The following is a 25,005-nucleotide window of genomic DNA, read 5'->3' as shown; positions in this document are numbered from 1 at the left end:
GCCTCAGGGGGGCCCCTTCTTTGTGAATCTTTGGCAACCCATAGATCCTAGGAGTAATGGGACAACTCTCAATGAGTTTATGGCATAGGGAACTCACAGAGCTAGTGGATTTGATGGCAAGAGCCACTGCCTTAGAAATTTTCTTTAGAGGGTTTTTGGGCAGTTTTTTATAACTACCACTATTGTAAAGATGATCTAACATCTTCTTGTGGTAATCATCCCTATTATGGATGACCGCAGCTCCTCCTTTGTCAGCCTTCAGAATGGCGATATCCTTGTTCTAGTTTAAGGATTTAAGGGAAATGAATTCCTCATTGCTGAGGTTCTTCCGAGGAGGCTTAGCCTTTCTAAGGACAATAGCACAATCCTGCCTAATAGTGTCCTTGATATTATCCGGAAGATCTCTAATCCCATATTCTACGTCGCAAATAATGTCATCCACAGGGATTTTTCTAGGGGCAAGGGCAAAGTTTAAACCTTTGCCTAAAAGCCTAAAAACAGAAGGGGAAAAAGAGAAACTAGATAAGTTAACAACTTTATTATTCCGAGAGGGAGGGGGAAGAAAATTCTTGTTTAGATTCATAACCTCATTATTTTGGTTGTAATCGTTATTATTTTCAAGAGATAAATCAATATCAAAGTCATTGTTAATATTAATGTTATTATTAATAGAATCTTTATCATTATTATTATTATTAACATGGTTATTACTATTATCACATAAATTATTATTATTATTACTATTATTATTATTATTATTATTATTAATATTACTATAATTACATATCTAAAAAATTATTATTATTATTATTATGGGAAAAATTATTATCAAAATCCGGCATAATATGGGAGGAAAGATGCATGAAAGGATGCCCATGGAATCCTGTACTGTCCTGCAGGTCAGCAGCAATAGCAATATGGGCTGAAGACGGATCTGGAGAGAAAGAGCCCCTATGTACACGTTGAACCAGAGAAGCTGATGTAGCGCAGACCATTGGGCTGGCTGCAACCGTGACCTGAACAGCTGAGAGGAGCTGTTCGGATGAGCCTTTGCACTGGTTGATAGGTAGACCAAGAGAACCAGAGGGTGAGGCCAGAAGAGAACCATCACCTGTTGCACCCACCGATGAGCAGGGAGGCTTACCACTGCGACAAAAAGGAGAGCAAAACACAAGGCTTGGAGTCGGTTGCCTGGAAGGGAGCGCCAGGTCAGCGGAGCGCATTTCCTTATGAATTCTTTGATTGCCTAGATAGGTGAGAGCAGAATGATCTTTCGATGAAGAGCTTGCTTCCAAATCTATAGATATCCCTTGAACTGCTCACTAGGGCAAAGACGGAATGGAGGATAACCAAGAACGGAGGGCAGACTTTTGAAAAGCAGAAACATGGCTTAGGGAAACCCTCTCCACTAATCCGAAGCTGACAAATTTCTGAGCCAAAATCTGAAACTTCGTAGCTTGCTTTTGTCCCCTAATCTCCTCTAGATGCATGGATTTTAATGCAGAGCATGCATCTATTCTGGCCCACAGGGATAAAAGGTAACTCGGTCCTTTTCATGTTTAGAGAGTTTGAAAAGGGACGAAAAGAAACCTCCAGTAGTTCTTTTTCGTAGCATAATCCCTTAGGTCTGAAAAAGATTAAAATAATACAAAAGGGATGACTTTTCCGATCACTTAAGCGAGCCGAAAAAGACAAGTGCTCGAACTTTTTCATGAGATAACCCCTCAAGTCTGAAAAGTTTAAAATACACAAGAGGGATGGTGCTTCCAATCACTTTAGCGAGTTGGAGAGGCCAATTTCTCGACAATATTTTCATATTCAGTGAGTCTGAAAGGAGTTTAAAGTGGACTCGTTTTTTTAGGAACAAGTGGTATCCAGGGTAGCAACTAGTTCCCGGTAATAATGGAACTTCTCAAAACATGGTGATGTGAAGAGTGCGGCTAACAAGACCATTCATCGCAGCTATTCCTCAAAATGGTAAACAATCAAGTGGAAGCATATGGTTGACCAAACAGATGGAGGTGATGGAGGGAACACAAGCAAGGTTCAAAAGGTTGTTATAATTGCGATCACAAGGGTTATTTACTGAAGGTGGGTTCATTTTTTTTAACGAGCTTGAACTCTGGGGGAACATATGCTCAGTTGGCAGGTTTATTTTTTAATGAGCTTGAACCTTACAGAAACATTGCTCATTTGGCAGGTTTATTTTTTAACGAGCTTGAACCTTATTGAAACATTGCCCATAGCCTTTTTATGCAGGCTAGAAACGACCAAACTACAGAGCTAAAAAAGCTAGAAAAACTAGAACTACTGAGGTTAGGTAGGATGGTTTTGTCAGTGGTTAGACAAAACACTTCCTTTTCTTCATCCGTAGAATAGACAAAGGTGAATGGTGTGTCGGACCAATCACCTAACCTCAGGAGCTAAAAACTAAAAAGCTAAAAATAACTAAAAATCTAAAAAATTTAATTGGTCCTTTTTTGCTTGCATGAAAAGGTTTGCATGCCCCCAGGCATCAAAAAGGGAGTCTCCAAGAAACCATATGGAAACTTACCATGATTAAGCAAGATGATTTCCTATCAGTGGTTAGACAAAACACTTCCTGCACTTTGTCCGTAGAATAGATGAAGGTGAAAGGTGTCAGAGACCAATCACATAACTCACAGGGAAAGGGAAACTTATATTTTTGATTGGGTTCATCCACCAAATAGACAACAATGCATGCCCCCAAGCTTTGTTTCATTCACCAGACTACACGCGATAATTGGGTGGATGAAATGAAGGTTGAAAAGACATTCTTGACGCAAAAGGACCATTTAGAGATGATGTTTGACATGAAGCTGTGTTTGAACCGGGAAATTAAAGCTGCTCAACAGTGACAATTTTACCTTCATGCGGGAAACACATCACTCAAAAGAGTGTTGAAACAATAGCTTCCATGTTGTAAACATAGTCACGTCCGAGAAGTAGATTGTAATCTAACGGTCCTTGGACTACGATCACATTCAAGTGAACGATTTTCCTTCTCAAAGTTATTGGCAACTTTGGAAGGATCCCTAATGGTCAAGTGGTTCCTTTATTAAAGCTTGACAAATTCTGTGTAACAGGCATAAGCGATGGTGAGCCAAGTGCTTTCCAAGTAGTTGAGGAAATGATACTCACTAAAGCCCCTTCATCTATGATAGTGCCAGACACGATCATTTTGTAAACTTGTACTATGATCCGGAATGGTACATTATAAGGAAGGTGAGATCTTGCTAGTCGATTCCAATCAAAGGAAGTAATTAGAATGCTTGGACGGGGTACCGAATAAACCAGTGAAATAACCCCTTGAGTAGTGAGAATTGGGGGATTTTCTTCGTGTTGTGAAGGAATAGGTGGATTACCCCCAAGTTCATCGGACTCTGAAGTGACAAAAAGAATTTGAACAACATCGTTCTCACTCTCTTTGGGAATGATATCATCTGAAGGTGGACTTTCTAAAGGCAAGACTGGGTCGACTGTTATCTTGACCTGCTGACTTTGGTCTGATATGGACTTAGAAGATTCACTTTCAACGATAGGTGTTTCGACCAACAATTCAGTTAAGTCAATCGGATTTTCAACTAGTAGAGGACTAGGGGAGAGTTTCTTATATCCAAGTGGAAGTCGCTGCAGTGAAGCAGGACAGTTATGCAAGACTCTTTTGGCCTCACCCAAAAATGGAAAACAGGGAAGTATATGGTTCCCTTCACATAATGCACATGGAACTTTGACTTTCCTTTCCTGTCCGTGGACTTCACTATCACTAGTTGATGGTGTATTATCAACATGATCAGCAGAGGTTGATGACACTGGTTGGTGCAAATGAGGGGACCATTCTCTCAAGATCTGAGGAATGCACGGACAATATCGATGAAAATGGTTTCCTTTGCAAATTACACAAGGATATTTAGGAGATTTAGTGTGCAGATTTTCACCAGCTGATGCATCCAAATCTATGGTTGGTTGGTTGCCCCCTTGCTGAATTGGCTTTTTCTTCTTCTCCTTACCTTTCTTCTTCTTCTTAGCCACTTGGTTATTAGCATCACTACTTTCACCAAGCGAAGAGGAAGAAGGGGAGGGAGAAACAAACAAAGAAGAAGGTGAGGAGTCAATTTTAACGTCAACTAGATGCTGATTCGATTGCTGAGGAATCACGTTATTTTGAACCACAGAGGTTGAGAATAGCCATACTGGCAGGCCAATAATAGGTGCCGGAAGGGAAAAAGTGGCCATATGAGGTGCTCCAATATTTCCCCAAGATGTAAAAGGACTAGGAATCCCCTCCAAAGGGATTCCTTGATTGGTGGACTCCATTATCTCAACCTAAAATCAACGAAGGAATAGGGATGTTATTCCGAATTTAAAAAAAAATTAATGACACTTTGACACAACTTTGCTTTTTCAATTGTTAAGAGTCAAGAAAAATCTAAATATGACTCTAGTCCCCTTTGATTTTTAATGAGCCTGAAGTGACAAGTGCTCAGATGGACCTTTTCTTTTAAGGAGTCAAAAAGGAATGAAAGTGACTACCTTGGAGATCTAGACAGAGGGATTACCAAACCAATCCAAAACTGCAAAATACACCTTGGTGATAAATTAAAGAGAAATTACCAAGGACTTATGTATGGCAGTCAGTCGTCCCGAATGCTGTGTTCAGTGCATTACGATCGATAGGGTGGCGGACATGGCTTCCTATGGATAAAGGATATAAGCCTATTGTGGTCTCCCAATATATACTCAACAGTACGGGGAGTGCAAGTCCGTGCTAGCACTTGTCGTATCAAAGAGGAGGAATCACCCAACCTTCGATGAAAATGATAGTTACTAGATTTTATGACGCTGGAACACGTCTCTAGCCTAGACCTCTAGATGTGTTGCGTTAGGTTCCAAAGTGTTGTTAAGTTCATTGAAATTTATTTTAGAGTTGATCTTGCTTAGAAGTTTGTCTTTCAAGGTTCACCGCATGATGTAGATGTAAAATTCCTAAATATGCAATCTAAAATGATAAACAATCGTTGTTTATTTTTAGCAATGAAAATCCTAGCTACTAAGGAAAGAAGGTTGCGATTCTTTCAAACAGAGAGCAAAGAGAACACACTAAATGCACTTTTCCTAAATCATTTTTTGCACATAGTCTAAATGCAAATGCAAATACATGTATTTGTTTTTCATTCCCTTTAATGTGAAGAATGCCAAAAGGAAAACTAACTATAGATCTAAAATATTTTCTTCAAAGCTACATTTCGACAATTTCTCTTCAAAATGAAAGGAAGACTAAATGACACTTTTCGATTTTGAATAGAGAATGCTTTTGATACTTCAAGATATCAACAAATCAAATCAAAGACATAACAAAAATTTCAATTGACTATCAAAAGAAGGAAGACTCAATGACACTTCTCTTTTCTTATACAAAACGACAGTTACAACACTTTTTTGCACCAAAACGACAGTTCAATTTAAGCAACTTTTCGACAAAGGATTGCAAATGATGGAAAAATACATTAAAAAATTTACTAATCCTAATCAATGGAGGCTAAACTATGTAAAGCAAGGAGGCTTTAGCAATGAGGTACTGTTGATAAGCATCAAAACAATTGAACAGAGTTGAAAACAAGGACAAAAAACCCAAATTTCAAGAAGAGAAATAGGATTACTCAGTCATCGCACCTGTGCTTCATAGAAACAGGGATGCATCTCACCTGCTACACTAGGGAAGTGCAATGCATACTGGATTCTAGTGACAGACAATGCGATGGTCCAAGAAGAACGACTTAGGTGGTTTTTGGCTCAAATTTGCAGCTGAATTCAATGAGTTAAGCTTAGCTATTATGGACAGTAAAGAACAAAGTATAGGGGTATACTCTTGGGAGGTTATTGAGCTACCAATAGGGCATCTAGAATGGTTGTAAGTCAAATGCTCAAATCATAAACTAAACCGGAGATTGGCTGAAGCAGCATTCATCTACTTTGCAATTGCAGAGCAAGAGCAATTCGAAGGCTATCTGGCTAACTTCAGGCTCCATCTATACTTTACAAAACAAGAAATCAACAACAAACAAACAAACTATTTGATCCCTAGTGGAGTCGCCATTTTGTTTCTATGAAAACTAGTGTCCTTTTGATCTACTAGTCCCACTAGCATTCATAACTATCCTAGAAACAAACAGTCAAAGTAATTTTTGATTTCCTTTATGCATGATAGATAAGAGAGAAGCAAAGGGACTAACCTGGATCTTCCGCTTGACTCCTTGCTTGATTTTTCTCTCCCTTGATAGAGCTTGCACCTTTTCTCCTACTTATCCCGCTTGATGAATACTTGTAGAGACAAAGTAGCAAAACACCATCAAAGCACCTTGATCTATCATATCATAACCAATGCAGAATCAGAAATACATTGAACATACAATATCATTCACAAATACACGATTGTATGGAGGAAACTCAAAGAACTTTATTAATAGTAGAAGGGAGAATTACAACCCAGCTTTCTGATCCAGCATCATCCTCCCAGCATCAAAACCCTCTTCACCTCATGAAAAGCAAGATCACCCAACAATATAATGTCTTTTCTCAAAGACAAACTATCAGCACTTCTTTACAAATTACCAAATTCCAGCCTCTCGATCTCTCATATGAGGGATCCATTTATAGATCCCTGCAACGGTGTGAGTCATCTCTGGGATTTGATTAGTGTCATTCCACTTGTTGTTCTTAGTTCCACTTGGAGATTTCTTGGATCCCTTACTCATCCCTGGATGAATTCAGAGAAGAAAGTGTCATAGGAGAAGTTTCTAGAATATTCCATGATCATACACTTATCAAACTGGCTTGGACACTTGTCCATCCTCGCTCATCTCACCCCACAGAAGGCCTCTTCAGTATGCATTGCACTTAGATAGTGTAAAAGTCAATATGCATCGCACCTTGACAGTGGGGTAGCCAGTATGGTCTAGTTTTGACCAGTTCTGAGTGGTTTTTCAGGTGGAACTTTTGGGGAATGATGTAATCAGTTGACTATGATCCTTTAGGGTATGAAACAAAAATTTTAGGGGTTAAAGAGCCCTTGGTTTATCGACATATAAGATTGGGGTTGTAGTGCCCAAATATGTTTATAACACTTTTGCCTTAAATTGGACATCTCGTCATGAACAGTGATGTCAATGGTTACTTCCCAATTGACCCACGCAGCAGTGCAGCCCCCGTGCATGGGCACGAACCTTGTACCATGCTAATTCTGTGTGCACCTCCTTCACCGCGCAATTCCCAAACAGAATCTTTTAGAGTCTCATGCTCTCTTTCAACTGTTTGGAGCACTGAGAATGTGCTCCCTACAGCTAGTCAGGTGGTCACACCATCTGTACGAGATTTCAATTCGCCTTCCAATATAGTTAGTGGACACTCCTCAATTTCCCTCGCGACACCTGGCACCGCGTGTTTTATCTTATGTGGTGCACTTCCCTTGTTACTGGGTTTGGTAAGGTGCGGTCTCAGCCATGGTAACAGAATCATAAATTCTCGGCGACAATCTTCCAATGCAGTAGTATGACCATCCATATCTTGCCCTGTCATCCTTGGTTTATCGATGAGACATGCTTGCATGACCTCTTTTTCTATTCTTTTGATATTAGCATCCTTCAACATGCTTTTCTTCCTCAATTGTACCCGATCTTCATCAAGTTTGCGAAGTCTAAGGTTCCCTCATTGAACAGCTTCCCAAATCCTTATACGGTCGTCCTCATGTAGCTATGTGATTCCTTCATCCTAGTCTTCACGCACTGCCATAACTGCGAGACCTATTACGTGTGGATTTCTTTTCGTATTCCCTTCAGAAATCTCAGGTTCTACTCTATTTCACACCTTTGGAATCATTTCCATGCTCAGGTTTTTGCACATGGTCCTATAATCCCATCAGACCTCTAGCACGTGTAGGTTCTAATCAGTTCATCTTGTCTGGTGAACCTTGTTAAGTACTCCATGCACCCTATGGAATGTTTTGTCGTGGAGAATTGGTAACACATGTCAACCTTCTTACTACTGTGTTTTTTTTTTATTCTCTAGGCTGGGGTTGGAGTGCACTTGTGTGGACTATACATCATATGTCTGTATCCATCAGGAAAGGTGGGCGCACAAGTTGTTCTGCCTCAGCTGATTGGCTTTCGTTTGAAGTTGAGGTTTTCCAAAATGTAGGTGCATCATCCTTCTGCATCCACGCCAGTCTTCAAAAGTTCCTTGATGCATACCCCACCATCGTGCGGGTGTTACGTCCAGTGCCCACTTCAATGCATCAAACCGCTGCTGCTTTGGTACTGAACTTTCGAATTTTCTTAGAAATTTATCCACCACTGACAATCCATCATATGTCAGCAAATCTCTTGCCTCTTTTGTTACGCAATGCAATGATCTAATCATCATGTTGCAGTTCAATGTTGTTACTTTGTGCAGCCGATTCTGTGATCGCTCTATCTCTTCATCTGAATCCAAAGTGTAGGAGCTTTCACCCTCCCACAAAATCCTTCCATCTACAGTCGGATTCACCCAATCCTCACCTTGTGTAGTTATCTTATAGATACAGTCAAGATCTTCATCACTATCGTCATCACGCATCGGTTCATTGTATCGCGCTCCCTCGGCTGGGTCCAGTGATACTACTATGCATAGTGACTTTTCCTCAAAGGTCATTTTGCGCTTCTTCATATTTATGACTCCATTCATATTGGTAGCCCAGTTTATTCCTACTAGTGCGGGATAGGGATTGTTGTCATTGAAAATCTCTATCACTTCAAAATCCACTTGTGCACTCGCACCTTCAATATCAACTGTTACCCCTTGCAATCTTCCCATGAGAAAAATCTTCCGTTGGTTCGCCATTCGTAACTGAATAGGGGACCATTGCAACATGGGTCTGCCCATGCATTCCCATGTTTTCTTTGGTAGTACATTCACATCCAAGCCCAGATCCAGGATTACCTGATCCATTTTGTACTCGCCTATTTGCACAATCAACCTCATCTCCCTTCCTGTGCGCAATGCATGCTTTCCAAGTTTTCCCACCATGCGCGGTTCTCCTGACACTGTACACCAAGTGATAAGTTCTTGTAGCCCTTTGACTGCCTTACTATCATGCAGCAGTTTCATGCATGTTTCCATAAAGGTAGTGAGCATGGAAGGATCCATCCCTGGTTCTAGTTGATCCTTACTACCTGAAGTGGAGGCCTCCATGAAGCTCTTCTTAGCTTCCATGAATTTCTCCTTCACGCATTCTAAATCAAACTCGAGCTCCTTTGTAGGAGCCTTGTGAACCCACGTGTTGTCTTCTAGCTGCTTCCCTTTATCATCTCTCGTGGCCATGCCACTCCTGAGCATCATGTTTACATTTGGGTCTTCTTCGCACAGTTTAGACCTCATCATTTGTAAATTCTGGGTTGGAGGGGGCTGGAGTACCCCCTTTTCATGCATCTTTTCCATCAACAAAGGGCAATATTTTGCCTCATGATCAAACTGATTACAATACCAACATGATATCCTATTCAGATTCGTACAATCACAGGCATAATGCCCTGGCCCTCCGCAATTGTAAAAAATTATCTAGCCGCGACCCCTTCCTAATCCCATTCCACCTTGACCCTGAGTACACCCGTGAAACCCAACACGAACCATCCCTGCATTTGGGTCGAGGACTCACATTTCGGTTTGTACCCTATAAGCAGGAGTCTGATCCATCATTAGTTCATAACTTTGGCAGGTGCGTTCCCCATGGCCTATTGACCTACAAAAATTACAAAACAAATCTTGGTACTACTGGTCCTTTTGGCAACAATCTGTGGAGCGTGGACTAAGGTCTCACCCGAATTAGTATGGGAGGGTGCTAGAACTAGGTTTCCACACCCTTGGGATGTCTGATGGGCTTCTAGAGGTCTGCAGTCTGACCTATCGCTGCACAAACTTGCGATCCCTTTGTGACCTGTTGTGTGGCTTCCGCGCAACCCTAATCAGGGTGTGACTCATATAATACCCAAGTTCCTCGCTAATTAACCAATTACTTAACTTGTGTGTGTAAGATTTATGGTTATCACAACATATTCAACAATCATATCAGTGGGCATGATACATGAATGAATATAAACATAAAGAAGATAATGCACAACAATTACATAGAACTAGGAATCAACTTCTCTTTATTTAATCTTCGATCTTGCTTACAAACTCGACACCACCTTGTGCACTCAGTTGTAGTGGTCCATGCACTCAGCTGTCGACTCTACTATGCCCCTGCACAGTCAGCTGCAAAGCCTCTTCCTACTACTACAACCCAAGACACTTAGAATTCTACTCTAAGCTTGAACCATTCCTTCGCTACTCTCTATCTTCTATTACTAACTTTACAACTTATAGCCTTGCTCTATTTATACAATCCCATGGTCCGTGGACCATGGGTAGGCCAACATGACTTTACATTACATTACATTACTTTAGGGCGGACAACCCTATGACTTAACCTCTACTTCTCCCTCCGCGCCTGCAATTCATGGAGTCTTACCAAACATTTGACCAAAACTTAGGCTTTGAGCCCAAAAACCTGTTGTGGGGGGATTCCATGCCCAACAGGCCCCCAACACAATCCTCGTGACTCATCCTGAATCACTCTACCGGTGCGGTGATCTTGGCACAGAGCCCCTCCAACTGTTCCTGGGCTGCGTGGAGGCCCGTAGCACACTTTTTTGTAGTCTGCTAGATTTGTTCCACTCTTTCGGCTGAGGTCTTGCTATCAAGGGAAAATCCCTGTCTTAAGGCATACATCGCCTTCATCTGTGCAAGCTTTCCTTCGATGTCTGCAATGATGAGGAAGGCCTCATCAATCCAAGGCTGAACGCGTGCTTTAAGGACTTCCTCTTTCTGCCATGCAGTATCCACCTATTCCTTCAACGCCTTTGCCTACTGTAGCTTTGCAAGTTGCTGGGTCAGGAAAAATTTCTATGTCATTCCACGCACACTATCATACTGCACCTGAAGCTCCTGTGCCTCCATTTCCAGGCACTGTATGTTGGGGTCCTCCTATAATGAAGTGAGGACCACGAAGGATTCTTCCAACATAACAGTGCAGTTCTGTACTACTTGTCCTATTTCCTCCAGCCCTTTTTTAATAGTGCTAGTGCACTATTCCCTCACTTCTGGGGGTGTAGGGGACTATGCCTTTAATCGCAGCTCGACAATCTGAAGGTTAAGGTCCAGTTGTACCCTCGTTGCTTCCTCCTTTGCCACGTGGATTCCACTGGCTAATTTTTGGATTTGCACTACAATTGGTAGGTCTGTCACGATTTCTAGCTCTGGAACATGGCGACATGCTTCTTCTACCATTTTCTCTAGTTGCTGATTATGGGCAAGCACTTCATCCCGCTGTAGACTAAGTTGCTCAATGTTGATTCTATGTTCGCTGAGCATCTGTACTGTGTGTCCTTCCCTAGCACAGAGTTCTGTTGTCGCTCTGTCCTGTAGCTGATATAATGTATCCCATGGAAGGGCAGCCAAGTTTATGCCATGTCTCTTGATCCTACCCACCACGGCTCTGTCCTCCTCACTTTCTGCTATTAGCGCTCCTTCCGGTAGCACTATGGTGTTGGCCATTTTTGCGCATAGCAGCTGCTCCGCTACTGATGTACCTGCGGCACCATAGGTGGCTACTGTTCCTTCCTATTGGGGCCACACCTGAAGTTCTTGCAACTACGCCCTGAAGGCCCCGAACACATTCTGCTACTCTGTCATAGCTTCTTGAAGCGATTACTTGGTGACCTTGTGAACTATGTTGCTGATGTTGTAGAGGTCACCCTCTGTCAATGTAATTAGTTCACTGTCCAGTTTGGCAGCCTTGGACTTTTTTCATGGGCCTGCTCTTTCGTACCACATGGTCATTTCAACTGTGAAGATGTTGTGCTTGGGTCCACGCCTTCTGCTGTATCCTCTGCTCCTTGTCCTGTGGTCAAGTTCAGGACTCCTTCCTCCTGCATCGTGGTGGCTCCTGTTGCCTATGTCACTTCTACTTTTTTGATGTCCTTGGCCTGCTCTGCAGCTGCCTTCACTACCTCGTGGGCAGCTCTTACCTCCATGGCCAACTGTTCATTGTGCTTCTGTTGGTCTAACTGGTTGATTCACAGCTTGGTGGAATCCTTCTGCTTTTGTGTTGTTGTTCTATCGTGCTCTGCCAAATCTAGGGCACGCCACTTGGTAGGCCATGAGTCGAGCATAGAGAAGTTGGCATCATCAATTGTGATGAAAGGAAGCTTGGTCCAGTTCTACATCGGATCCTTACATGCCTTGATATACACATTTTGCATATCCACCTTCAAGTCTGCAAAGCTCCGTAGACTGTTGTACATTGTGGGGGATAGGTACAGCCTTCTGTTAATCCACATCCAGACACTCGCCTCCATGAGCACCCAGAAGATCTTAGTCTCATGGATCCACGTGGCATCCTTCGTAGCCCATAGCGATGCATATTTTGCAGCCTCTGGCAAGTCCTATTTAATATGAGGGAACTGACTGTCCTCAGGCAGTTCCCTTATTACCAATAAAATAGACAAGAGAAACCTCGTAGAGTGGAAGGGCTTACCCTTCTCTTGAGCTTCCTTGCAGTTAATTAGAAATTCTTCACAGAGGAATTCAGTCCAGTTGAATTGGACCCCCTCCGTGCATTATTCTACCTGTGCAACAACCAGTGCTGGTACCTCGTCTCCGTGGCATTTTCTCATCATCTTCCCGACTAGCAGTTGGGTGGCTGTGCACACCCCTTTATCTTTAATGCTATTGATTACATAGCCCCTCTTCAGTCTTTTCCAATTTGTACTTCTTCTTCATGGCCTCTGCGAGCACTCAAATCTCCGCTTTTTCCAGCTTTCTCAGCGGCATCGGTTTCCCTCTACAAGGTAGTGCAAGATAATTGTGGATAAGCTCCACTTGATGGGAATAGGCTCCTCTAGCCATAAGTACCATCATGCACCAGGAAAATCCTGCCTTGGACAACAGATTGTGATAGGTGCATAGTGAAAGTGTGCATTCCCATGTTTGCTTTGGTAGTACATTTACGTCCAAACCTAGATCCAAGATTACCTAATCCATTTCGTACTCACCTATTTGCATAGTCAACCTCATTTCCCTTCCTGTGCGCAATGCATGCTTTCCAAGTTTCTGGACCACGCGCAGTTCCCCTGACCCTACGCACGTAGTGATAAGTTCCTATAGCCCTTTGACTACCTCATTGTCACGCAGCAGTTTCATGCATGTCTCCAGAAAGGTAGTGAACATTGAAGGATCCATCCCTGGTTCTAGTTGATCCTTACTATCTGAAGTGGAGGCCTCCATGAAGCTCTTCTTAGCTTCCATGAATGCCTCCTTCGCGCATTCTAAATCAAACTTAGGTTCCAATGTAGGAGCCTTGCGAACCCACACACTATCTTCTGGATACTTTCCTTTATCATCTCTTGTGGCCATACCACTCCTGAGCATCATGTTTACATTTGGGTCTTCTTTGCGTGGTTCAAACCTCATCATTTGTAAAGTCTGGGTCAGAGGGGACTAGAGTACCCCCTTTTCACGCATCTTTGCTATCTAAGAAGGGAAATCTTCTGACTTATGATCAAAATGATTACAGTACCAACATGATATCCTAGTTGGATTCATAAAATCGAGGGCATAATTCCCTGACCCTCCGCAATTGTAACAAATTATCTGGCCGCGACCCCTTCCTAGTCACATTCCACCTCGATCCTGACCGCACCCCTGAAACCAGCACGCGCCATCCCTACATTTGGGTTGAGGGCTCACGTTTTGTCCTGCACCCTGTAGGTAGGTGTCCGATCCATCATTAGTTCATAGCTTTGGCAGTTTCATTTTTCATGGCCTACTGACCTGCAGAAATTACAAAATAATTGTTGGGACGTCTGCGTATACTTCTGCAACAAATGACAATTATCTGTGTTGTGTTTTCCTCCTATCTAGCAGATCATGCACCATAATGCAGACTTCGTGCTCGGCCCCGCCTGTACCTCTAGTCTTAATGGCATTGGCCCTCCCCCTACCAAGTAGTTCATGAACACTGGACAGTGATCCTTCTCATGCCCTTGGCCTTTGCATTTTATGCACCATACTTCCTCGCGCACCTCTTGCTGAGGTGCCCTATCCTTTTTCAAACTCTGCATTTCTAGACACAAATTCTACAGTTGCACGTGGATTTGTAGGACTCTCAACCCAGGGTCTTGTATAGGGGTCTCATGCAACCTCATTGCCATCTCCAATGCTTCAGCCTAGGTGGAAAGTTTTTACTATGACAACACCATCCTTAAGTGTGGTGTAAGTGAGGCCACAAACCATGTGCAATGTTGTGCATTTGTTAATGTCATATTGGATTCGTGGATTGTACTCTTCAACCTTTGGTATAGATCCTAGGGGGTCTCACCCAGGAGCATTGCGATCTCCTTAAACCCAATGATTGATTATTTCTCTGATTTTGGCTTGCTAAATTCCCTGTTCAGCGCGGTCTGGATCTCTGCAATTCCTGCGTTTGGGTGGTCATTAGAATGCTTGACATACCATGTTAATGCACGATCCTACAACGTGCTCACCAATGTAGCCTTTTTAATATTATCATCCACGACGCCCTATGCTTCCCATACTACTCTTACTACAAACCAAAATTGGTCTGGATCTTCATTCCCTACTCCTCTGAATACTGGTAGTTTGATTGTGCTCGCCATACTGAACTGTGGAGGTGGTGGAGGTGGAATGGGTGCAGATGGAGGTGAGGGGGGTGAAGGGTGGCAGTGTGGGTGGAGGTGGTAAACATGAAATTCGCTGCCTTATCAAACTGGACGTGCTTCTCGGAAAAAACTTCACGAGCTCGTCCTCACTCTCCCACAAGGGTGAAATTAAGGGAATATTTTCTAATTTTCACTACTTCTGCTTCTGTAGATATTGCTGCTTCGCATAGTCCCAAACATTAATTTATTCGAATAACCTGCTTTTCACACAATAGCATCTTAATCCAAGTGTTCAAAGATTTAATATACTTACCTCACAGTCCCTTGAGAAAACATCACTCGGCCTCACTATAGCTGACGGTCATGTCTACCGCGAACTCAGTGATAAATCCTCCTATTATTCGATTGAGCTAGTGGTCCACAACTCATGCAATCTTCTCTTCTAAGGCTTCTAGTCTACGCACTAGTTCCGAAGACCACACTATTGGTTTGTCGAGCCTACACCTTCCTTGGCTGTCTTCTAACTTTGCGATCCACTCATACAGCTCAGATAGAAAAGATGCAAAGAAAATTTCGTGGATTTCAGTGTACAAGTAGCGATCCAACGATTGTTCCTTAGATACTCGTGGATTTCTATTTTCCTACGCCGCAAACTTGTGAATCTTCTTGCCCAACCACTCTTCAATTTATTTTTTTATCATATTCCAGTGGCACGACATCAGACATGTTTGAAATAATACTGAGAGGGGGGGTGAATTAGTATTATCAGATCAATAAAACTTTTTCAATACTCAGAAACATATACGTTACTTCAGTTAAGTGAACCAGCGAGTACACGCTTGTTATAGCTCCAAATCTCACTCTTATGGTTTGTGATGCTGCACTTATGGCCTAGGGCAACCCCTCCTTCCAGACCTAGTCCAAAAATTTAAAAAACAGTGTTTTATTCCCTATACGCGACTTTGCCCTGTGTTAAACGCGTGTATACGCGGGTCTGTCATACCCAACCCGCGTGTATCTATTAAAACACTTAAAAAAATATAATTTCCTCTTTTTCGGGCGGTGATCGTAGGTTTACCTGCTGGATCACCTATTAGTGCCCGTGGCCCAACTGTTCCCAACCAACTCCTAACTAAAAAACTACTTTGGAGAGGGTATAAAAAGACATCAAAGGGAAGGCCAAGGGGAGAGAGAAAGGAGAGCAAGATTATTATGCTGAGATTTTTCCCTTAGACCAGGTCTGAAGTCCTTGGTGCATTCTGCACTTCCCCATTTTGCATAGGAAACCCTTGTTTCCATGTGTATTGGTGATCATTCATCCTTGACATCATCATTGAGTAAGACTTGGAAGGAGCTCTTGTTGGAGGCTGGAGGCTGGAACGAATCCGGGAGGAAGCTTGCTTGGAGCCTGCTGAAGGTGTTCAGGTGATATCTTTCCGATATATGTACTTTATTTGCCTTTATATATAAAGAAACACGTCTTTGTTCCCGAATAATCTTTCTTTATGCTTATGAGATTCTTGTGTTGAATTCTTATGAAAGTGGTTACTTAAAGATTTTTTATAACTAACTTTATAGCATAAAGATGATTTATATATAAACTTCTATACATGTACTGTTGTGTTCTTTGATTTGTTTGTCTTGCAGGTCAAAGAAAGAAGAAGGGAACTCCAAGAAGGGTTTGCACCCTAACGGTCTTCTCGAACGTAGGACCTTAGGTATGTACCCTAAACATTAGAATTTGCTTAAAAGTAACAAAGATGGCTGTGTGTGGGTGTTTCTTTGTATAAGCAATTTTCAGTCTGGTAGAGTCTTAGCCCAAAGGACCCTAGGGGTACTTTCCCTTCAACCAGAATTGGCGACTCCGCTGGGGACAACACTCTTGTTGTTCCTAGTTTGGGTAGTCCTCAAGCCAATCAAGGCTCAGTCCCTCTGTTTGTTGGTTCTGACTGTCTGATATTTTCTTGAACTCCAAGCTTTTCCAGTTTTTCAGTTTGTGTTTTTTATTTTTCTTGAAAGACTTCATATACGCACGTTTTCTGGATTACAGAAGCGTATATACGCAAGTTTCACTAAGTAAACCCGCGTATACGCAGGTTTCCTTAGTTACAGTCGCGTATACACGCATTCTGCAAATAATTGCAGGCGCGTATATCACATAATTTTCAAGATTTATAATTTTTCTTTTGCTGAATGTCTGTCTGGTGGTTTGGGTCAGTTTAAAACAGTCAATTCCCAGTGACAGTTCTCTGTTTAACAGGGGGCATCTTGTTTCGAACTCTCTCTAGTTATAAGGAGTGCTAGTCTTGTTTTTCGTTGATTGCAAGCGTCATTGATTTTTGACACACAAGGTTTCTGTTTAAGAATCTTGATTGCTCTGTTTCGGCAGAGTGGGAAGATTGTCTTCAAATCTTTGTGTCCATTTTGTTTTCATGACATTTATGTTTGCTTAACGAAATCGTTTTTATGACCATTTACTCCTTTGTTTCGGGAAATTTGCTTGTTACCAGTTTCTTGAAACTTGTCTTTTGATATTTTGGACTTTCATTGCTGCTTTTGATTGTCAAAAGCGTTTTCGAACACATTTTATTTTTGTTGAGTTTTCATCATTTGAAAGGTGTCAATTCACAAAAGTGTTTGGTGGCTTGTTTATCAATCATTAGTGTCAGTTTTTTTTGAGAGTTTTCCTTTGAAAAAGACTTTTTGGTTTGATTGAAAGAAAATCTTTTGAAAGTTTTTGAGTTTCGCTTTCTTAAACTTGCTTCTCATCTGATTTCCTTTTTTGCGAAGTGAAAGTGCCTTGTTTTTTATCTTAAAACTTGTTTTTATTGTTTGGACGAAATGATTAGTAACAAATCATCTTCTATCTAAGCATTTCAGTGGCAAGACAAAATTTGGTAAAGCAGCAACTTTCCTTCTTTGTTTTTAGAGTAGTCTTTGAATCGTGCATCCACATTTAGTTCTTGCATTAGGGAAAGATTTGCATCTCTTTTTAGGCATATTTAGTTTTGTTAGTTTTTGTGAGTGTGGAGTCTGAAAAGAAAAAGGAAAAATTTTTTGTTTATATTACAAGTGCCTTCTGAACCTCATAGAAATTGCTATTCATCGAAAACAAAAGTGCATGTGCATGTAGCTAGGTTTTATTAATTTCTTTTGCGTCCATAAAACACCACAAGTTTCACCTCCATTACCTTTGACTTAAAGAACAGCCTAATAAAATCAAGCGCTTAATTAAAATCCACTAGAACTTTTTGTTTTAGTTATTACACCAACAAGTTTAGGATTTTAGGGCCTTGGATTAGGCGAGTGGAGAGTTAACTCTCCAAGGCCACACAAAACGTCAAACATAAGAGTCTGATTAAAGAGAGTAAATCCAATAGCGTTAGGGAGACCAGGAAAGCTCCAGATCTGGGAGTTAAGCACGAGGGTCTGTGAAGACAGGGAAGAGAGATACCCCCTCTCCTACTTGTCCGAACTTACCTCACGACTGTTCCGCCTGGCTTCTGCGACGAGTTGGTACCCATAGTTGCCTCTCCTAGGGATCTGCATAGGTGGCTGCGGAGGGGAATCCCGTGGCACCTGAGGTCGACGTTGTATCACTCTCGACAGTACTTCCGGAGGGCACCCTTGCGAAGCTTGGGGGCTTGCACCGGCGCAGGCTGTTGTTAGGAGGTCAGCGTAACTTCCTCTGATACCTTCGCTGATAGGACTGGGCCCTCATCATCCCAGACTATCCTCGGAAGGCCCTTTGATTCACTTTCTCGTATTTTGGTGTCCGGTCTCAATCACCCGGAGCGGAAATACTTGAAAGTTGTTTGACTGGCTGTATCTTTAAGAACTTTATACTGTGTGCTCTGTGCTCCTAGTCGGCTTAGCTTTTAATTTTTTTTGAGTCTTTAGTTAGATCTTAACAAAAAATTCAAAGTGGCTGACCGGTCTCCAAGACGGTCTCGAAGACTTCGTGGTCTCTCGCCACCTAGTTTAGAGCCTTCTCCTAGAAGGCGCAGAGGGAATACTACCGGTGGGGTCCGTCCCACGCCGGCTGACGCATCGGGGATTGATCCTCCTCTCGGGGATATTAGCGGCCAATCAAGGCCTGGTACTTGTGAACAAGAGAGGGACGCTCCAGTCTTTTCTCAAGTTCGCTTTCAAGCGGAGGATAACGTAGAGGTAGAAGAACTTTCAGAATCATTAGTGATTCCAAATTCTCCACTACCATCTAGTTACCCAGACGTATTGCAATACGTTGGGCCTCCATTATATAGACCAGCGAGTCCAGGTTACGCTACGCGCTTACCATTTATGATCACTACTGGAAGCATGGCTTCCACGAGTGCTGCGACTATGCAAACCCCAACATCGGTGCAAGGGGGAGGAACCATTTCCATCCCCTCCGCTTCCTTGTTCGGATCGTTTGCTAGCACATCTTTGGTTGGGTCTACCTCCATTCCGTCCACGAGTGGAAATGCCCAAACCAATGCTTTTAGTACTGGTTCCTTCCTTTTTGGCACCCAATCACAGGGTATTCCGTCAGTTCCGTTCAGTGCCGCTACGTCCATGATGGGCGGATCGGCTTCATTTCAGGGTTTTCCTTTTGGAAGTGGTCATATTCCACATTCCAACCCAACGGTAGGATCCATGCCTTTTTCTTCAATAGGACAAAGCAGCAATCCTTTCCAAGGTTGGAATAACCCTGGGGTTAGTAACGCAGGAACTGCGAATCCATTTATTGGCCAACAAGGAAGTAGGCCGTATTCCACGGTTAGCATGTTTCAAAGTATTCCTCCCCTCGCTTCGGCTTGGAACCCATATCAGGGGTTATCGACTCCTTACAATTCTTTAGGAGGAAACTTTGCAAGCTATGGAGCTTATACGGCAGGAGTTGGTCAAACTCCGAATTTTGCTGGACCACAAGGCTTGCCTTTGGTTCAGCTGGTTCTACTGGTCACTTGGGGCAGCCTGGTGCCTCTCAAATCCCAGGACAATCTTTTCAGAACTTGGGGAGTTCTGCCCAGTCTGGGTGGAATCCCCTAGGTCCTCCTAGGCTTCCATTTCTGGCAACGTTAAACTTGCCAGATCTCACTAAGCTAACGAACGACCCTATCAGATACAATCCAGCCTGGCCTCCGGTCCCAACCAAACTCCCTTCGGACATCCCAAAATTCGAAGGGAAGAGTGGTGAAGATCCGGGCGATCATGTAACCACATTCCATTTGTGGTGCTCATCTAACTCCCTCATCGAAGATTCGGTTAGGTTGAGACTTTTTCAGCGCACCTTGACTGGTAATGCGGCTAAATGGTACATAGAGTTGCCAGGGGGCAGCTTTACATCGTTCGCAGACTTAGCTAATATCTTCTTGAATCACTTTCAGTTGCCTGTCCGCTATGATGCCGGAACTGAACTTCTGGCTACCTTTCGTCAGGATAAGGCAACCCACATTTCTGATCACATACAGGAATGGAGACGGAGAAAAAGGCTCATTAAAGCCGAAATCCCTCCGGAGTACCGTCTAGAGTGGTTTTTGAAGTCTTTGCAACCCGAGATCTCCAAGGATGTCTCCATGTCTGGGGTCTATTCTGAGGAGCAAGCCATTTTCAGGGCCCAACAGTTAGAACTGATCTACTCTCAGTCTGGGATCCTCCAAAAGTACTTGCCAGATGCTCCTGGATCTAAGGTTGATTTAGCTAAGCCAAAGCCAGGTCCTCACGCGGATGGTATCGTAGGGTCAGTAGACTCGACTACAGTGAACTTGTTGAATCAATTGCAGCAGTTGTCATTACAAACTGCTTCTAACAACCAAGTCACAATGTCTAATCCTCAAGCTTCCCAAAATTCTTCCATTAATGCCGTCCAATCCGATAACCCCAAAGGAAATCAAAATTCCGATGGAAAAAAGAAAGGACGTGGTAAGAAGAAGAACCAGGATGGGAAGCCCGATGCAAATAAATCCGGCAACAACGCTGGTGGTGGTGGAAATGAGTCGAGAAAGAAAGTTAAGTTTCCTTGCAAGTTATGCAAAGGAGACCATCTAACTCATCTCTGCCCTAGAATTGAAGACGCTCAGCGCTTGTTAGGACAGCAAGGGACTTCTAGTTCGCAAGCTGTGTTAACTAACCCGTTTCCCCAAGGGCAGCAACTTCTTGCTGGCGCAAGTTCGAACCCTGGTACCTCCGCAGGGGGCAACCAGGAAGGGGACAAGTCATCAAATGTTTTCATGATGGGTGCTCACGCTAATGTGGCCACACGGTCACGCGATTATGGTGAAGGTGAAAATTCTAAGGGTAAATCAGTTCCCGAAACTAACAACCCACTTCATATTGAGCGACCTTCTGTTGAGACTATACCTCGGGTGCCGAAAGGTTCAGCTAAACGCGCGACTATCAACCCTAATATTAGGGCAGCCCAGAATTACTCCATTGTCGAGGATCTGGCTCAGAGTCCATGTGCTATGTCCGCGTTAGAGGTTCTCCAGACATGTCCTACTCAACGAAGTGCCTTGCTATTGGCAATGGGGGCAGTAGATCCAAGTAATTCCTTAGCTCTCTCTTTTGATATGAGTAATGTCAAAAAGAGACTTCCTCATCACATGGCTTTCCAGATAAAGTCTACCTACCAGAAAACGAATATTTTCCGGACGGTTGTAGATGAGGGAGCTTCCACGTGTGTCATGTCTATGTCATGCTGGAAGGCCATTGGATCACCGACGGTTGTTCCTTCACCCACCCTATTGACAGCATTTGATGGTCACTCTCATAGACCGTACGGGATTATCCCGGCTTTTCCTATATGTGTTGGAGGAAAGGTCGTTAATATTGAAGTAGAAGTCATAGACGCTAACCTAGATTATAATCTCCTATTAGGAAGGAACTGGGTATACGAGATGGAAGCCGTTGTTTCGACTCTATTTCGTGTCATTTGCTTTCCTTATGAGGGGAAAATCGTTAAGGTTGACCAATTGGACTATTGTCCAGCTGATCCTCAAGCAAACTCTGACTCTACCATTCCTTTAGTGGGTAACCCCCGTCCGCCTATTGAGAGTCTAGGAGTCGGGATGTATTCTTCATTGATGGGTACGTTTAACCTTCCCCCTCCTACAGCTGGTATAGATACAATTTCATCCTCCAGGGATCCTTTACGGAGAGAGTTTGTCCAAACTCTTTATTCTTCGAATCCTGGAACCTTAGCTTCATCTGTGACCACATCAGGTGACGACAAGGTGGGTGAAATAGAATCTCTTATGTCTGCAGCAGAACCTAGATGTGAATCTATCGATAACTCTGTAGATAACCATTCTACTATTTCCTCTGGGAAAGAAATAGATGGTGATGTGGCTCATTTTCGGACCCCTGATTCCACCTCTGCATCGGATTGCTCGGATATTGTTTTTCCATCGGATGAAGCGATATTCGAAGCAATGACGGCCGTAGATCGACCTTTGGAAGATTTACATCGTCGGTTATACTTTCATTCCCCTGTGCATGAAGTAGAATCTCGGTCCTCCAGTTCGACTAGTGATGTTTGTACGGTCCCTTTGGCTCCGACACATTTATTTGCCGAAGAGAGTATATTGATTGGTTCGATCGTCGTACCTATAAACATCCCTAGGAGTCAGTTGGCGGAGCCCCCTGACGGGCTCTACCTCAGGAAGTGCTTTGCTTAGCTTTGGCCAGGCAATGGCTTCTTTGTATTTTATGTATATTTGTACATATCTTATCGAGCGTTTTCTGATATCAGCACTTTTGGTCTGCTTTGGCAGGTGTTGATGGATGATTTGGTTTATTTTGGATTCGCCGATGGTGCTAGTCGGCACACTCGGAATCTTGCTTCCGCAGCTTGGGTACTTTATTACCCAACTGGTCAGTTGATGACATCGAGAGGCGTGTGTATCGGTCCTGCTTCAAACAATATGGCCGAGTATACAGCTGTTATCAATTTATTATCCGAGGCAATCTCTCATGGGATCGACTCGTTGGTAGTATATCTTGATTCTCAATTGATAGTGTCTCAGTTAAATAACATTTATCGGGTTAGAGATCCATCATTATATCGCCAATATTTAAGGGTGAGGTTGTTGCAAAGATCATTTATTTACATTAATTATTTGCACATTCCAAGATCTCAAAATTGGTTAGCTGATTCTATCGCTAATCAAGCATTAGACTGGCATATCAATCATTCATCATCATAAAATCATGCATCAAAAAGTCAAACTGTATATATATATATCGCAAAGCGTCTCGAGTGTACATATGTGTGTCCAAAATATACAAAATTGGGACTCAAATGCCCATAATCATGTCAGGCATATCTAATGCCTGGATGAGCATCTAAATAACTAACTATAGCAGTGGCCACGCGCCGAAAGACGCGAACCCAGTCACGTGGCATCCCAACCACATGACGCTGCATATCTGGAGGAAGGTCCTCTATCTCGGCCATCGGTACTTGGTAGCTCAATCTCGCCAAGTGTCGCTGGACGTTGTTGAGGGTCCTTTCCGCATTTGCAGCCTCCTCTTCGGCTCCTCGGCCACGCCGTCCGTGCCGTGGGAATCCATCTGGTCGCACAGGCCCAATGTCTGGAACATGATCATCATATTAGTCATTTGAATCTCATCAAAAAAATATATTTTTCAAAGTTCATCATTATACTTGAAAAATCCTAAAAATCATAAAAATCAAAAAAATCTTACCGATCTCGCCCCATGCTGCATCTGGTGGTAACACTAGGTCAGGATCTCCTCGGAAATCCAGTCCAGCATAGGGGTAGTCGTCTATGGCGATGATCTGTTGCTCCCACCAAGCAAAAAAGTCGTCGTCGAATGCATTCCTGGGCACTTCCCCACCCCCCAGACGTTTCATCAAGTCAGCCCACCGGCCCATACGTGGATCACGTGGACTACTGATGGGAACTGCTACCCTGGGGCGGAGTGCGGGAACCTTCTCGAAGAAAAATGTGCATAAAATGGTTCCATACCCAAAGTTCTTGGTCTGTCCCTTCCTGATAGAAGCAAGCTGCTCCTTCATGTTGGCAAGTAGAGGAGTACACCAGTCAAACACCGTGGTGAGACAGTCCACTGCTACGCTCATGTTTACCCGTGATGCCTGATGTAGCGAAGATGACCCGTTCACTCGAGCTATGGTGAACAGGATTATCCGCAGTGACAAACTCGCCACGTGTGGGATCGAGATCTGACTCCCGACCTTCCGATGACCTGGGCAGTAAAGTTGTACATAGTCGTCTACGCTGAGACTATTCCGGGTCCTGCCCCGGGAGTGGACTACCTCTCCCCTTCGGGAAAGGCCCGTGATGAAATATATATCTTCCACTTCTATCCTGAGTGGCATCTGATCAATCATAAAAGCTTCTTCCTCGACATCCCAATAATCAATAAGTCTCTCGAGCAGACGCACATTTGCTTTCATATTCGGCAACTTGAAGAATTTTAACAATCCGCATCCCCGTAAGGCATCTAATGCCTCATCATTGTCCATAACTTCATTGTCTACAGCTGAGTGCTCTCTTTCACGCCATGTGAGAGTCATCCTGGAAGAAAAAATCATTTTCATCCATTAGTTTTTTGTATAAAAAATTTTCGCTGCGCACACGCGGTTTACCCTATACACAGTCGCGTGTAGGGCCGTCGTATACGCGATTTATATACATCCAACCCGCGTGTACGCCGCAGAGCAATTTTTTGCAAAAATCTAACGGTGAAACATTAATTAAACTTCCTAAAAACTATCACAATTGATTGCAAGACAAGTTTAGTGCTTACCTGGAAGTTTTCGGCAAGTTTGAACGGTTGAATAAGTCACGGGGAAAGTTTGCTCCTTTTGCTCCACAATTTGCTCTCCAAGTCAAACGGTGAAAATGGTAAGTCCAAAATTTCTTTTTATAAGTTTTGAAAATGCAAAATTTTTTCAAAATTTTATTTTGTTTGGTTTCATGTCACTTTTAACTTGGGAGCTTGGAATGTCGAGATTGAGTTGTTTTTCAGGACATTTTGGACATTTTTCGACGGTTCGAGACGGTTCCATGACTGCTGACCCGTCATGGCAGGTATCGTGTTCTCACTGGCATATAGGTTAGGGACACCATTTTTCCGTTGCATTATGCATACTAGCCTCCATTTGACCGATACATCTGCCGTAGGGTCGACCCCATCATGTTATGGTTCGCAAGCCATTTTCACTCGCCGATTCTTTAAATCATGACATGATGGTAGAGCC

The sequence above is a fragment of the Pinus tabuliformis genome, chromosome 5_1, assembly GCF_031772625.1.
Source record: "Pinus tabuliformis cultivar Carrire ecotype Pingquan chromosome 5_1, CPIR1, whole genome shotgun sequence".
NCBI classification, from domain to species: domain Eukaryota; kingdom Viridiplantae; phylum Streptophyta; class Pinopsida; order Pinales; family Pinaceae; genus Pinus; species Pinus tabuliformis.
This window is presented reverse-complemented; position numbering follows the sequence as displayed.